This window comes from Lotus japonicus, chromosome 6, assembly GCF_012489685.1.
Source record: "Lotus japonicus ecotype B-129 chromosome 6, LjGifu_v1.2".
NCBI lineage: Eukaryota > Viridiplantae > Streptophyta > Magnoliopsida > Fabales > Fabaceae > Lotus > Lotus japonicus.
In genome coordinates this window covers 46,124,010-46,138,785 of record NC_080046.1, presented here as the reverse complement: position 1 = coordinate 46,138,785, position 14,776 = coordinate 46,124,010, and positions in this window count along the sequence as shown.

Here is a 14,776-nt window from a genome sequence, read left to right as displayed (position 1 = left end):
CTCACCCTATTTAATATCATTTAATGTAATTCCAATTTTTATGTAACCTTTATTTAAAAGTTCAAAAATATTTTAAATCCTTTTTAATTGAATTATCACAACAATTAATGTTTTAATTTTTTAATATTTAATATTTAATTTCGATTTTTTATATAACCTTTACTTTGAATTATATTTGAAAACATTACAAATATGATAAGAAAAATTAAATTCGAAGATAAAAAATAATAATCACAAATCGGAAAAAATACTTCTTAATTTAATTTTCAACGTAATTATTATTTTAATTTTTCATCTGTTTCGAAAGTACAGATTTTCAATATTTAATATTGATTTTAATTTCAATTTTTAATGTAACCTTTACTAGGAATTTTATTTGAAAATATATCTAATATAATAAAAAAAATTGAATTCTAAAATAGAACAAAAATAATAAAAAATCATAAAATAAAATTAATTTAAATCCTTTTTAATTTAATTTTCAACGTAAATGTTATTTCAATTTTTCAATCTATATTTATATATATATGAAAAGAAGGTTTTCTTCTAGAAGACCTATGCCACATGTCTCCTCTTAAGTAATTCATTTTCCTTCCAAAACAAAAAAATATATTTCCACTTTTTTGTCACATTAATTGCTAAGTTTAATATAGGTAAAATATTTATTAAGAATAAAACATAAGTAATACTTATAAAAACTATCAAAGTAAGGATATAATTCCAAATAATATTATTTTCTTCCCCTCCATATTTTCGAAAACATGATACAATACATGAACATCTCTAAACCTATTTCATTTCATCCATTATTAAAAATTCATAATTAGATTTAAACTTTTTGAAAATAATCAATTCTGATTAAAAAAAATTAAATTTTTATTTTCCCTGAAATTATTTTTTAAGATAAATCAAATATTTTAAAAAAATATTACAAATTTGAAAATACGATTCATAAAAATAATTGCAATCCCTTTATTTTAATTATCAATATTCTAAATAGTTATAATAAATATTCGTAATTATTTCAAATAGAAATAAATATTGGATGTTTTAATTTTTATTTTTCTAAAATTCATTTATTTGTTTTTCTTTAATATTATGGTTAAAATGATTTTAAAATATAAATTAATTTTTTTGAAATTCGAATTTCCTTTACTATAGTAATCGTTTAAAATCTAATTATTACTAGATTAGTTGTAAAATGAGTGTGATGAGCAAATAATTTTTTGAAAATAAAATAAATATATTTTTTAAAAATTTTTAGCATCATTTTTCTTTTTCTTTTTTAAGTTTTCAAAAAATTTGCAATTGAATAAATATTCCTATTTTAGATACTACAATTTTGATTTCTTATAATTGAAATTAATGGCTCTAATTAATTCCTACAATTAATGAGTATAATTAATTGTCTTTTGAAATTCAATTTTTAAAAACCTTGATGCTCAAGAATTGATAATTTATTGGAACAATGAAATAATTTGTAAGAAATAACGAAAAAATTTAATTAAATTAGACAAGATTAATTAAAGAATTGAAATTTCAACATTTTCAAAATTAAATTGTTAGAACATTTAATACAAATAATTTTGTTGATATTTTTAATTTCTGATTAATTTTTCACTGACCAATAATGAATATTTTATTTTAGAAAAAAATTAAGCATAAATAAATCAAAATATTTCAGCATCATTTTGTGCATACCTCCTCGAAAACAAGGTAAAGACTTTCATTTTCCTCCATTTCCTATTCAACTTATATTTCTTCCTCCCATCTTTGGAATTTCTTATGAAAAAAACTCATCATGTTTTTCTCTCCGTTCGTCTGCTCCATGGTAAGTATTTTCAGCTTTCTTCCATATTTTTCATACTCCTCTCTTTTCTCCCTTTCATTTTTCTGTTTCTCAATTCTTTATTCAATTTCATGTTAAGCAACTTTCACCTTCAATTTTTCTTTCATTTGAAACAACTATAGAGAAAAATAATTTATCAATCATGTGCTAGGTAATGCTTTAATTTTATCTTAATGCAAAAATAATTAATTTTGCTATACATGTGCATTGGTTAGAGAATTCATTTGCTCTTTTGAGACATTTCTCACATTATTTATTTAATCTATAACATTTTGATATAATTTAATTAATGAATCCTTAGAACATTTAATACAAATAATTTTGTTGATATGTTTAATTTCTGATTAATTTTTCATTGACCAATAATGAGTATTTTATTTTAGGAAAAAATTAAACATTAATAAATCAAAATATTTCAGCATCCTTTTGTGCATACCTCCTCGAAAACAAGGCAAGGACTTTCATTTTCCTCCATTTCCTATTCATCTTATACTTCTTCCTCCCATCTTTGAAATTTCTTATGAAAAAAACCCATCCTGTTTTTTTCTCCGTTCGTCTACTCCATGGTAAGTATTTTCAACTTTCTTCCATATTTTTCATACCCCTCTATTTCCTCCCTTTCATTTTTCTGCTTCTCAATTTTTTATTCAATTTCATGATAAGGAACTTTCACCTTCAATTTTTCTTTCATTTGAAACAACTATAGAGAAAAATAATTTATCAATCGTTTCGGTTTTATAATTTAATTACCCAATTTTTTTTTTCAAATCCGATCCAATTTTTATCGGTTTGGATTGGATTGGATTTCAGTTTTTCAAAGAAAGTAAAAATCTTGAAATACATAACAAAATAGAAAATAAAATCATAAAACAAGAAGCATTGTAAAAGTTACAGAGACAAGATATCATGCTTAACACTAACATCAATACTGTAAGAAATGAATTATGTACGCACTGATATGTTTCACTTTCGCTGAATGAAAAGAAGACATATGTCTCCTAACTTGGAAAATGTTAAACACATTACTGTAAAGGTTTGGGTATACATGGAATAAAATATTATAAGTATGGTTAAATGGGTAATTATGTATGTCAAAATTTAAATAAATAAATACTTTCGGTTTGGTTTGGATCGGTACGATTTAGAACATTATGGGAACTGAAAACCAATCCGATCCATTAGCGTAAATATTGGTTTTTGCTATTTTCGGTTTTTCAGTTTTTGGTTTTTTTGGATCGATTTGAGCGGTTTTAATTGGTTTGGTTCGGTTATGAACACCCCTATTTCATGATCCTATTATTTACTTATTCATCCATTTTTTATTCACCATCATATATTGTTTCACCCCTTTTTTAAATCATGAAGGGGAAAGACGAACATCCTTCAATTTATCTGCTTGGATTGATAAAATGAATTTTTCCTCCATCGTCCCTGGTAGGCGGTGGTTACCAAAGGTATGATCAAAGAGCGCCAAGGACAAAAAAGAGGAACGAGTTCAAACTTAAAAATAATAGTCACATGAGAGTTTATTCAAAAATAAGAGAAGCCTCTGGATCTAAATAATTTTCGTAAATTATCTATTATTTTGGTTTATTTAATCTGGCGATTTTCTCCTATGATTTGATTTGAGTTTTATTAGAAGTGGGGTTTCATTTTGTTGTTACATGTTTTTTTTTTGTCCTTTAGCCACCGGTCACCACGGGGGAAAAGAGCCTCACGTGACTAATCTGGCTCGGGATACGGTAGTAATGTCCCTGAACACAAATGTATTATATTTTTCCTTAGAGGGGATCGAACCCGGACCAAAAGCCTAGGCGAAATCCCTTAAGGAAATGCACATTCACCAAACATTTTGAATCAAAATATTTATATTATTATTAGTGTTATTGCTGTTATAAATAGAAACATTGATATGAAAAATAATCAATCAAATATTAATAATTAAACATGTATAAAAAAATTAAAATACTGATTTAATGCATATATAAAAATTTGAGTGAATTTAAGTCTTATAATTTAAAATATTTAATTTTTTTCATATTAAAAATTTATAAGTAAAAAGTTGTGGTAGATTAATACATAATTTTCACTATTAAGAACATATAGTTGAAACAATTGTTAAAATATATTTACTAAAAAGATACAAAACATAATATTACATGAAATTTAAATTGTAAATAACAAAAGTCACCCGTGCAGGGCGCACGGGTAATCCCGCTAGTTTTTTTAATAAAAATAATGTGTAGTAGTAATTTTCAACCTAAGTTATATACATTTTTTGTAAATAAAATCAGGGTATGTGCACGTATTCTTTGTCAAAATAGATCCTATGCATTGGAATTCTCTCCAATCTCTGTAGCGTGACTCGGATTTTTTGTTATTTGATGTAATCCGGGATTTTCAGTCATTTGATAAAGATTCAATGACTCAGATTTAAAGAATTTACTATATACTTACTTTAAAAAAATACTACATACTTAAAATAATTTCATTAAATCAGAATCGTCTAATTTGATCGGAGTGCTATAAATCCATAACTTTAATGAATTCAGGACTCCTTGAATATGACTAAAAGGAATTCCTTTATAGCATAACTAGTGTGATGACCCAATTTTAGGTTGTTCAGCTTTTTTTTATATATGAATTAATTAATTTAAATTCATTTAATTGAATTGAGATAGTATGTATTTTTTTTTGTTGTTGAAGAAATCGTGATATTATATATCTTACATGTTAGTTATGTTGTTTATTAGTAAAAAAAGAAAAGTAAATACATGTTTCTTCAATACAATAAACGTTAATTTTCCTATGCACCAAAAGACATACAATAAACATTACAAAAAACTTCCTTATACACTACATCCAAGGTAGAAGTATGTATGTTTCTTACATCATACGATATACAAATTGTAAGACCCCTCTTTGGTCGTACTCTATAGAGCATGGGCGGATTTAGCGCCCGGCTTGCCTGGGCACTTGCCCAGGTTCCATGGCAAAAAATAATTTTTTTATTTGGGTTGCAGAGGGAAAAAAATGGGTTTATTGTTGGTTCAACCTGGGCAGAAAACAAATGATGACAGTGATTTTTTTTTATCTTCAATTGTCCAAATGGAAGGAGGAGAAATCATAGGAGAAGAAAGCTAAAGACACACTAATTGTCACTTTGCAGTGGAAGGGATTGTGTGAGCCTCTTTGCTTGTAGCAAATTCATCTTCCTCCCCTCAACCCCACTAATCTCAATTCTCCACTTCTCCCACACCCGCTCCTCTTTCATGCATGACCAGAGGCCCTCTTTTCTACCGCTGTGAAAACCCCCCACCGAGAACTTGCAGATATCGTCATCATCTTCCCCATTCTCCATTCTTCCTCATCTTCTTTCTCTACTTTTTGTTTCTCTCTTAGTTTAGATCTGATGTTCCCACATAGTAGTGTGGTGAGCATGTGAGATGAACATTCTAGAGTAGATATTTTCATCTTTTCTATTATTTACTTTATTGTTTACTCTCCAGACACGTGCAAGCCTTAAAAGTAGTCTTGGACAGCTAGTGATTAGCATACTAAAGGCCTAAATGAGTAAATGCAATAAAAATACTAAATGATTAAACTCTCGGTTAACCTTTTACTAAATCTGCATCATTCTTATCTCAAGTATATGATATATAGTTTCAAAAAAAAGTATATAATATATAATTTTGTAATGTGATAAAACTCTCTCCGACATTCCTCTACTGCACAACATCTTCAAATTTTTAAAGTAAAGTTTAAGTTTAAGTTAAATTATATATACAACCGATTCTGTATACCCTTCGTACAACATCTTTACAAATCGCCTACCGCGTAACATGTACCGGAGCGTATGGTGAACCTGGTAACTATGGACTATAACTATATGTTTGGGTTGAGTGTTTCATTGAGAATGAGACATATTTACCACTACAATAGGCTATTCACGCGGTAACAGCGTAATGCCCGCAACCGCGACGACAACCGCAATTTAAACCATGGATCAGACGTCAGATGTGGGTCGTTAAGCTTAGGATGAACTTTGCCCAGGCTCCATAAAATTCCTGGTTCCGCCACTGCTATAGAGTGCTATGTACAACTAACCGTGAAGAAGAGAAAGAGGAGAATATACAAATTTTAAGACCTGTCTTTGATTTTACTCTAGAGAGTCATACGTACAACTGACTATGAAGAAGAGAAAGAGGAGAATGCTACGTACAACTTCTAAATTACTTTACTAATGAATTTATTAAAATAACTGACTATAAATTTGTTTAACTACTTCCACCAACGGTGAAAAAAGGTAATATCATGTGATCCAACTATAATCCATCAATTTGGCATGACATACTTAAATTTGAACTTAAAAATACTTCAATAATGTTCTCATCATATTCATTATCATTGTAGTTTCTTACATCAAATTCATAGGTGTAATTTTATTGCTTTAGCAAGACAATCACTCTCTCGACTTGTATAAGGCTCATAGACTCAAAAGGTTCTCTGGGGTTCAAAAGGCTCATAGATTATGTCCAAGCATTTGCCTCGTCCCATTTCTCCATTTGAAATCATATGTATAAAGTTAAAAGAATAAGCATGATGGGATGCAAGAATTTTGGAGTCTAAAAATTCCATTTTGGAATTTTTTTTGAAAATCTACATAAATTATATGAAAAATTGTATGTGTTAGTTTTGTCAGGAAAAATATTTTCATGTAAAATGGATCTCCCGTTGAAATTTTTTACCTTTAAAATTTGTACAAAAATAACAGTAGATTATGTTGCTTATGTTGATTGATAAATTTATTTTCAATTTAAATGATTATTTAATCAATGAATATTTATTTTCCTAACCATTTTTTTCTTTATGCTTTTCTACTTTTAGTTCATGAAAGTGAAAATTTTATTTTTTTCACTTCTAGAATTTCTCGTGGGTGGTGAAGAGAGTGATGGTGTAGAAAATAAAAATGAAAAGCTTGCAAATTAAAAGAAGAGCATCATTTAAGGGAAGATGGGTACACCACACTACTTCTTCAACCCTTCACAGTCTCCATCTAATCACCGTCTTCTCTTCCACGCTCCCATATCTGGAGAACCACTTTTCATATCACCACCCATCAAGAACATTACCCAACTATATCCTTTTATTTCAATTCAAAATAAACATGAATCAAATATGACGATGATAAGGGGGACCATGTTTATCATTATATAGTTTTAGGGAGAAGTAGAGAAGCATAGAAAGGGATTAATGCAAATTATTGGTTTTTATTTTCCTCACCAAGGTCCGCATTGGGAGGAAAAATAATAATGTTACAAAATTAGTAAAATATTAAAAGTTATATGAAATATTCATGAAAAAGGAACAATAAATAATTAAATATGATTTTTGTATTAATGAAAAATGAAAGTATCATCCAGCTATAGCAAGAGAAAGAGGCGCATCGCCAATAAATGGCTCTTTTCTATTAGCTTGCTCCAATATCTTTATTACAATTGCTCTTTGTTGGCAGGAAATGTTGATTTGAAGAGTTGAGCTTTGTTGAACACAAATTTTGTTGCTTCTAAGCTAGAAATCTTCACTCAAGGACAGCCCATAATGTAGGAATTAAACATAGATTGATACTTATGGGGAAAAAAAATTCACACTTTAAACCAAGTACAATAAATAATACATGTGCTAAAACTCTGCTTTGTGGGACTCAAACACTTGATCATTAATTTCCATGAACTAATTTGAAAAGATTAATGAGAGTCAAAAGAATCAAGATGAGCCTTCCTGTGTAGATATAGTATGAAAGGTATTTCTACCCTCCAAAGTAAGCCAAGAAGGTTGAACTCCTTTTGTTAAAAGAGACAGCAGAATCATGCAGCTCACTATAAGCAACAGTATGTGAAGAGTATAAACCTCATCCTAAAAACTATTGCAACATCCTAACAACCAGCAAAATATAAATACTTAAAAGCAGTAAGCTAAGCATATTATGTACAATCTCTTTTACCCTAAAACTGTATCAATAATTATATCGAATTGAACCAAGTCAAATATCGTCCAATTGCTCAAAATACCATGTCTGACACTCATTAATTACAAAAGCTCTTAGGTGCATTTCTGGCATCAACATGGCCATATACCAAAGATAGAAAGCTCCATATGTTGATGTCAGCAGATAACTCAAATTTAGGTGGCCTCAATGAAAATCCAACCCGAATTAACGGCAAGCAACACAGAAAGCACAAAACCATCCTAAAAAATGTAATATGAGCTAAAGCAAACCAATATAATAAAGTGAAATCATGAATCTTATCATTGAAAACAATATTCTCTATTATTCTATCGAAAGGAACTGTATTTTTATTTTATAAATAAGTAAAATCTAAGTAGAAGTATCATCCGCGTCATCCTTTGGTATTTGATCACAATGAAAAAAAAAATTCCCTCCCATTCTTCCTTTTACACTTTGTTACTATGAAAAACATCCACTTAAATAGTACACAATGCTCAAGAAGAAAATCACCTATATTTCTGTCAATTACTCTTATGTTGCTTTGAACTACACATGTGACTGGTGTTTTAGCTTTCACCTCACACTTTTCTTTAGTACCTAATACCAGCTGCAATTCCAAATGCATCTGCGTAAATGTCCCTGAAGCCACAATCCCGACACATATAACTATAAAGGGTTGTCGAGGCTTCCAGATATCTTACTCTTCCCAGAGATTTCTTGTCTGTGCTCCGATTTGGGTGGTGATGCGGGGGAAGGAGAAGGGTTTTCTGATGTCATTGTTGGTAGGTTGGCGTTGGATTTGGCTCGGGAGGAGTATTGGCACAGAGACGGTTTAGTTGTTGATGAGGCGGTGGACGCGGATGTAGCTCAGTGGGGTGTTGCAAATTTTTCAGACGTGTGCGGATTTTGGGAGAATGGCTTGTCTTTTCTTCTCCGTGGCCTCTCGGCTGGGAGATGGGAATGAAACCTCTCTTCTGGTCTTCGCTTAAGATTGCCTCCTGCTCCCTCTCTTCTGTCGGTGTCTTTGGCTTCTTGGAGTTTGGCGGCTATGAGGTCTTTCCCTCTCTTGCTTCTGCCTCCGGCTGGTTGGTGTGATGGTTGTTGGGTTAGCCCCAAGCCTGTCTTATCCGTCTCCTCAGATTCTGGTTCAGTTGCTGTTGGGACCCCTGCTCTTCAGGAGTTCTTGCTGGCTATGCCAGAGCCTCTTCCTCCCCCGGCTGTGCCCTTTGCTAGGGGGGCGGAGGGCGCTGGCTCTGTGTCTGTCGAGGACTTGTCTGCTGTGGATCCTGCTCTGCAGCCCCGTCGGCGTGGGCGTCCCAAAAGGATTCCCCCTTCCTGCGTGAGTGCTGCTCAGCCTCTGGCTTGCGTGGAGGTGCGGGATGATGTTGAGGGCTTGTCTCTCTTGGCAGCGTCGGCTTCTCTTCCGGCGAGCGGTGGCCCGTACTTCACGCGGTCGAAAAAGACGTGGCTTCTCAGCAAAGTCTTGGGGCTTGAGTTTGAGGGATACGACCTTGAGGCTATTCGAGGTTTGGAAAAGGTGTACGAGGATCATTTCAATGCTTGATCTTTTCAAGGCTTGATCTGTGTAGTTTCCGGGCTATATTTTGGGCTTCCTAGGGTGTGCTGTTGGTTTTTCCTTTGCTGTCCGGATTGGTTTTTAACCCGGTTTTGTTCCTTTTCTCGGCCTAGTGGGTTCTCTTTTGATCGTTGAGATAACTCGTTTTTTTTTTTGGGTTATCTTTTCTCCCTAAGGGTGCTGTCCTTAGGGGTTTTTTGTGGATATTAATAGATATTCCTTCATCTTTCAAAAAAAAACTATAAAATGAGCTTAAGCTTTCACTCAAAAGTTCAAATACATGTAGTTGTGAATGTTAATTTTTTTCTCTCACCCGTGATAACATGTACCTTTATTTGATACCCTACAATGTCATAATATGCTAAATAAACAATTAGCCTAGATTTAGAAGTGTATTGCGAAACACTATTTGATGCATCTATTATAATAGAGAATAATTCTCTCAAACTCATTCTCATTTAAGCAACTTGAGAAAGAATTCCTAATCAGTCCCTTTTCCAGTAAACTTTAGAGTGGAAGGTAACTAAAGGATATTTCCTATGGGGAGTCTTTCGCCATAAAAATACAGATTAAGTTGTTTAAAGACTACCTAACATGGAGCCTGATGATGTCGATGTTGTTATGATTGGAGGAAGGATGTGGTTGGAAAGATTGAATGGGTTTGAGAGAAACCGAGGTGTACCATGTACAAAATGGATGTTCCACCAGGAATTGAAAGCATATATATGTAAGAAGTGTTCATTGTAAAACTTCAGTCAATGAAGTAAATAGTGGAAAATAGTGTTCTAACAGCTAAATTTTGGGAGACTCTCTGGACGTAGAAGTGTACAAACTTGGAAATATGAGGCTTCACAACTTAAATTAGATCATGATTGATATACACTAAAATGGACAAAAATTTAAGTTATCTTAGGTACAACTATGAACATTTATCTACGACTCTGTAGAATTTCCTTTGAATATATTAGAAAAAGAATAAAATATGCTCAAAAAAACAATTGTATTCAAACTGAGAAGCTCATCTTACCTCTTAAATCAACTTCGTCCTCATACCCGCCACACCTCACGCCGAAGTCTCCCACCACCGCCTGAATCCATAATCATCTCCGAAAACACCTGCACTTAAATAAGTCATTCTACAATTTAACAAATTTAAATAGATACAGATCTCTCATAATGTTTTTTGGACTCGTAGCCTTCTCATCCTTTAATTTTTCTTTGGCACAGTCTAGTCTCTGGCTCTCTGCACTTACTGTTTTCTACAGCAATACATTCTGCTTTTAAACGGGCTATGCTATGAGATATCACATTAATGTAACAATCAGTATATTATATATTTATCAACTCAATCAATAAGAAAAATCATACCTTCCATTAAAGAATAAGTAAAATTTTCTTTCAAAAAAAAAAAGTAAAATTTAATTGCAACATCAAGAATTGGAAAACTCTAATAAGGCTAATTTCATTCACAGATCAATACAAATGTTGCAATTTCGATACAATAGATTCAAGATATTACCTTGTTTTTCATTGACTTTGCTTCCTCCTCCTACCACATAAATTAAACAGTCATAAAAAAAATGAAACTCATAATAGAAGCAATGAACAACACCGTATTAATAAACTCATTTCAGAAAGATAAAATATGATAAGACCAAATAGGGGAAGAAAACCGTGGAGATTGAGAACAAAACAGAAGATATGGGGTTGCAATTTACTTTAAAGCTGATCGTATTTTGAAGTTGTTGCATAATCAATTTTGCATTTGAATTTTGAACTCAAATTTGAACTTGAATTGTAGGTCATGGATATTTTTGGCTAATCATAATTTTCGCAACAAAAATAATGCAAATTAAAATCATATGCTTCTTTTCGAAGCTGCTAGACTTCCTTTCTTTCAAGTACCAATCATGAATTTTACTATCTTGCATTCATAGATAAATCTTTTTAATACAAATCTCTAATAATTATACCTCTTATTGGCCAATATGCTTCTCATTTCAAAAAAATGTATATGCTTCTTTTTTGAGTTTTAATTTGTTTGAACGGTTAATTGAAAAAAAATCATATATCTTTCGAGTTCAAAAACAAAATATAGTATATAGTATATGTTCATCAATTTTTTTTATTGTGATACATTCATCAAATTTTTTTTTGAAGATTTAAAAAAATTCTCAAATTATAAGCGATCTTTAGATGTTTAAGACAACTTGTTCATGATCTATATCAATAATTTTACAGCACTCATACAAAAACTAAACTCATCTTAATCATCTTCATATATAGAGTCACTTTCAAAAAAAAAATCTTCATATATAGAGCCTATTAAACTAGTTTCAAAAAAAGAACAAAGAGAATCAAAATTAGTTTACATTCAAAGTCATGGTCCATGATTCATATTAACTCTGTCAATGACCTTGCATATCAAGCATTTCATCCATAAGTATAATGAATTCAGGACTCCTTGAATATGACTAAAAGGAATTCCTTTATAGCATAATAGCAACCATTGATCTATATTTTAAATGGTTTAGATTTATTTAAGTAATAAATTAAGTGGCTATTAAAATATTTCAAATGATTGTTTATATGGGCGCAGTCGATTAAGTGCCGCTATTTAGCGTTGGACACAACAAATGTTAATGGCAGGTGAGCCGTCGCTAAGTAGTATCGGTCTGATCAACTCTACCCTTAAATATTAGAACACAACTTCAAAACGTCGCTTTGTGTTGACTTAACGAACGCCACAATGACGTAAATTAGCATCGGTGTGGAACTCACACTAATATTTTACTCTACCACAGATTTTTCTTAAGTCCGGCCCTCGTTCATATTATATATGATCATGTTAAAAGTATACAAATAAGAAGAAAAGTGACGTTTCTTCGAAAGGGACAAAGGTAAACAAGAAAATTAATAGAAACGTATAGGGAAACAAATGTCTTCAAAACTTGTTGCAAATGAAATGAAGATAAACATCCCAGAAAGAGTTTTTTTGTTGCAAGTTATTCCGAGATTTAAAAATGGAAATTAGATCATATATTATAGATACTCTGCCTTCACCTGTCTGAAAAAGTAGCTTTGGAAAAGTGATAAAACAGAACACCACCAGACTGATCAAGGTAACTATATAAGGAGTAAGGACTATAGTTAATTAAGATCATACATATATAAATTAAACTCAAGAGTTTTATTGACTATGATCTGGTACCAAAAATAATGAACAAATAATTAAATAAATGAATATGAAGTTCACATACATATACAATAATAACTTAATAATATATAATAATTGATCAGAAATTGCAGCCACAGCAGAGGTAGAAGAAGCAAAGAGTGGAGACAAGTACAACACCCTCTACCACAGAGACAATCTTGAAAACGACGGTGTCCATGATGGTTGTATGCAGATGAAGTCGTTTCAAAGACAACCTCCTCCGTGGCCACAAGTATTCCTTGCTAAACCTCTTCAAGGACAACCAGCTTGTCTTCCTCTCCATCATATGATGAAACCTTCTCAAATACTACTCACCTTAATTTCTCTCTCAGTAAATTTGCTTTGGTTTGGTCGTTTTTTGGTTTAATATATCGAGAAAGAGAGTGTGTGGTGTTTTATATATATACATGTAGAAAGTGAAGGAATATGATATGGTAGTGCCTTGGACGCTTCAATGAAAAGAGTGTTTGCTGGCTCTGGCTGGCCTAAGATTACACGTAAAAACACCACTTTTGATCTGGACTGGTACACCTGCAGATTCCTAATGTTTTTCATACCAATAATAAATTTAGAAATCAGAAAACATCATTTCTAAATTTCTTTATACCACCTGGTGGTTTATTCATGTGGTACATATTTAATTATCTTTGGATAAAACTTTGGGTTCGAGTCTTGTGAATGGAAAAACATCCATAGAAAAAGTTAGCCAAACCATGATGTATGTTATTGGAAAAATGGATGACCAACGCCAACTTGAACATTATCAAGTCGACACCAGAGGCAATTGCAGTGTTGTTCATTGTTCGATTCCATTTGATTTTGTTTTGTTGGTTTTGAAGGTATGGGGACCAACGGTTAGGACAAGGAAGATAGTTGAAAAGATAGTTCGTTCTTCATTGATTGATGGAACTAACCAAACAAGTCTGGGCCGGGTACATGAAATTTAGTTCAGCGCCCCATCAAGATGAGGACTAACCTCACAAATTTTTAATGTACTAAATTTTAAATTCTATTAAAATTTTGAATCAATTGATTTTAATGTTTTTGTTCTGTGATGGAATGTGGCAGGTAGGATCATATATAGGAGGTAGCTAGAAAAATTGATAACATATTCTCCTTTCGATCATTCTTTCCGAGTTTGATTTGTTGTGGAAAAAAATTTATTTGATGTATTCGGTCGAATGTGAATATTTGATTCAAGCTTTGATTGAGATTTAAAGCTTTGTTTTATAACAGCTTTTGAGAAATTGTTTATTTGAGGTCATGCCCTGTGAAATGTGATATTTCAGTTTTTTCAAATATCACACTCTAGGTTTGCTTTTGGGTGATATTTAAGCTTAACTAACCCCCCTTATTTCCAACTCTAGGAGGTATGGCTCAATCTTTGTCGCATTGGGGAAAATTGGTTCGGCCAATAAGAATTTGGTGGATTCTTCACCAAAGGGAAAACTTTGCCATTTTTCAATATTGACCAATGGAGCTGCTTTAAAAGGGTCTTGAAGGTGGGGCCCTCCTTGAGACACCAAGAGAGGCTCTTGACTATTCAAACAAGAACTTGAAGAGCAAATATATATGAACTATAAATTTACAAAAAGCTCTTCAAACGAGACACTTTAGTTCTGTGGGAAAGGGTAGAATAGAAAGAAACGGAACAGAACACCTCTTAAAAAATTTATACGGTAAAAAATGTCCTTAATTTATATTTGAAATATTTTATATTCAAATAGTTTAAAATCTCTTCTGAAAATCACTTATTATATTTGTTTAGAAACTTAAATAAATTTATGCTTTACAAAAAGATCATTTAAAATGTAATCAATTAGTTTTTCAAAAAATCACATGCATTTTTTAAGGGATGACAAAAGAGACTACTTGAGTACATTTGTTTCAGCTTATTTTAAGAAAAATCATTTTTTCATTTAAAAATTATTTTTATATTTGTTTCAGCTTTTCAAAAAATTATTATTTAAAAAAAAATGAAAGTGGATTATTTGGAAAAAGCTACTTTAGTGTGTGTCTGTTTCAGCTTATTTAGAAAAATCACATTTTTCAATTAAAATATCATTTTTATGTTTTTTTTTCAACTTTTGAAAAAATTATTATTATACAAAAAGTTGAAAGAAT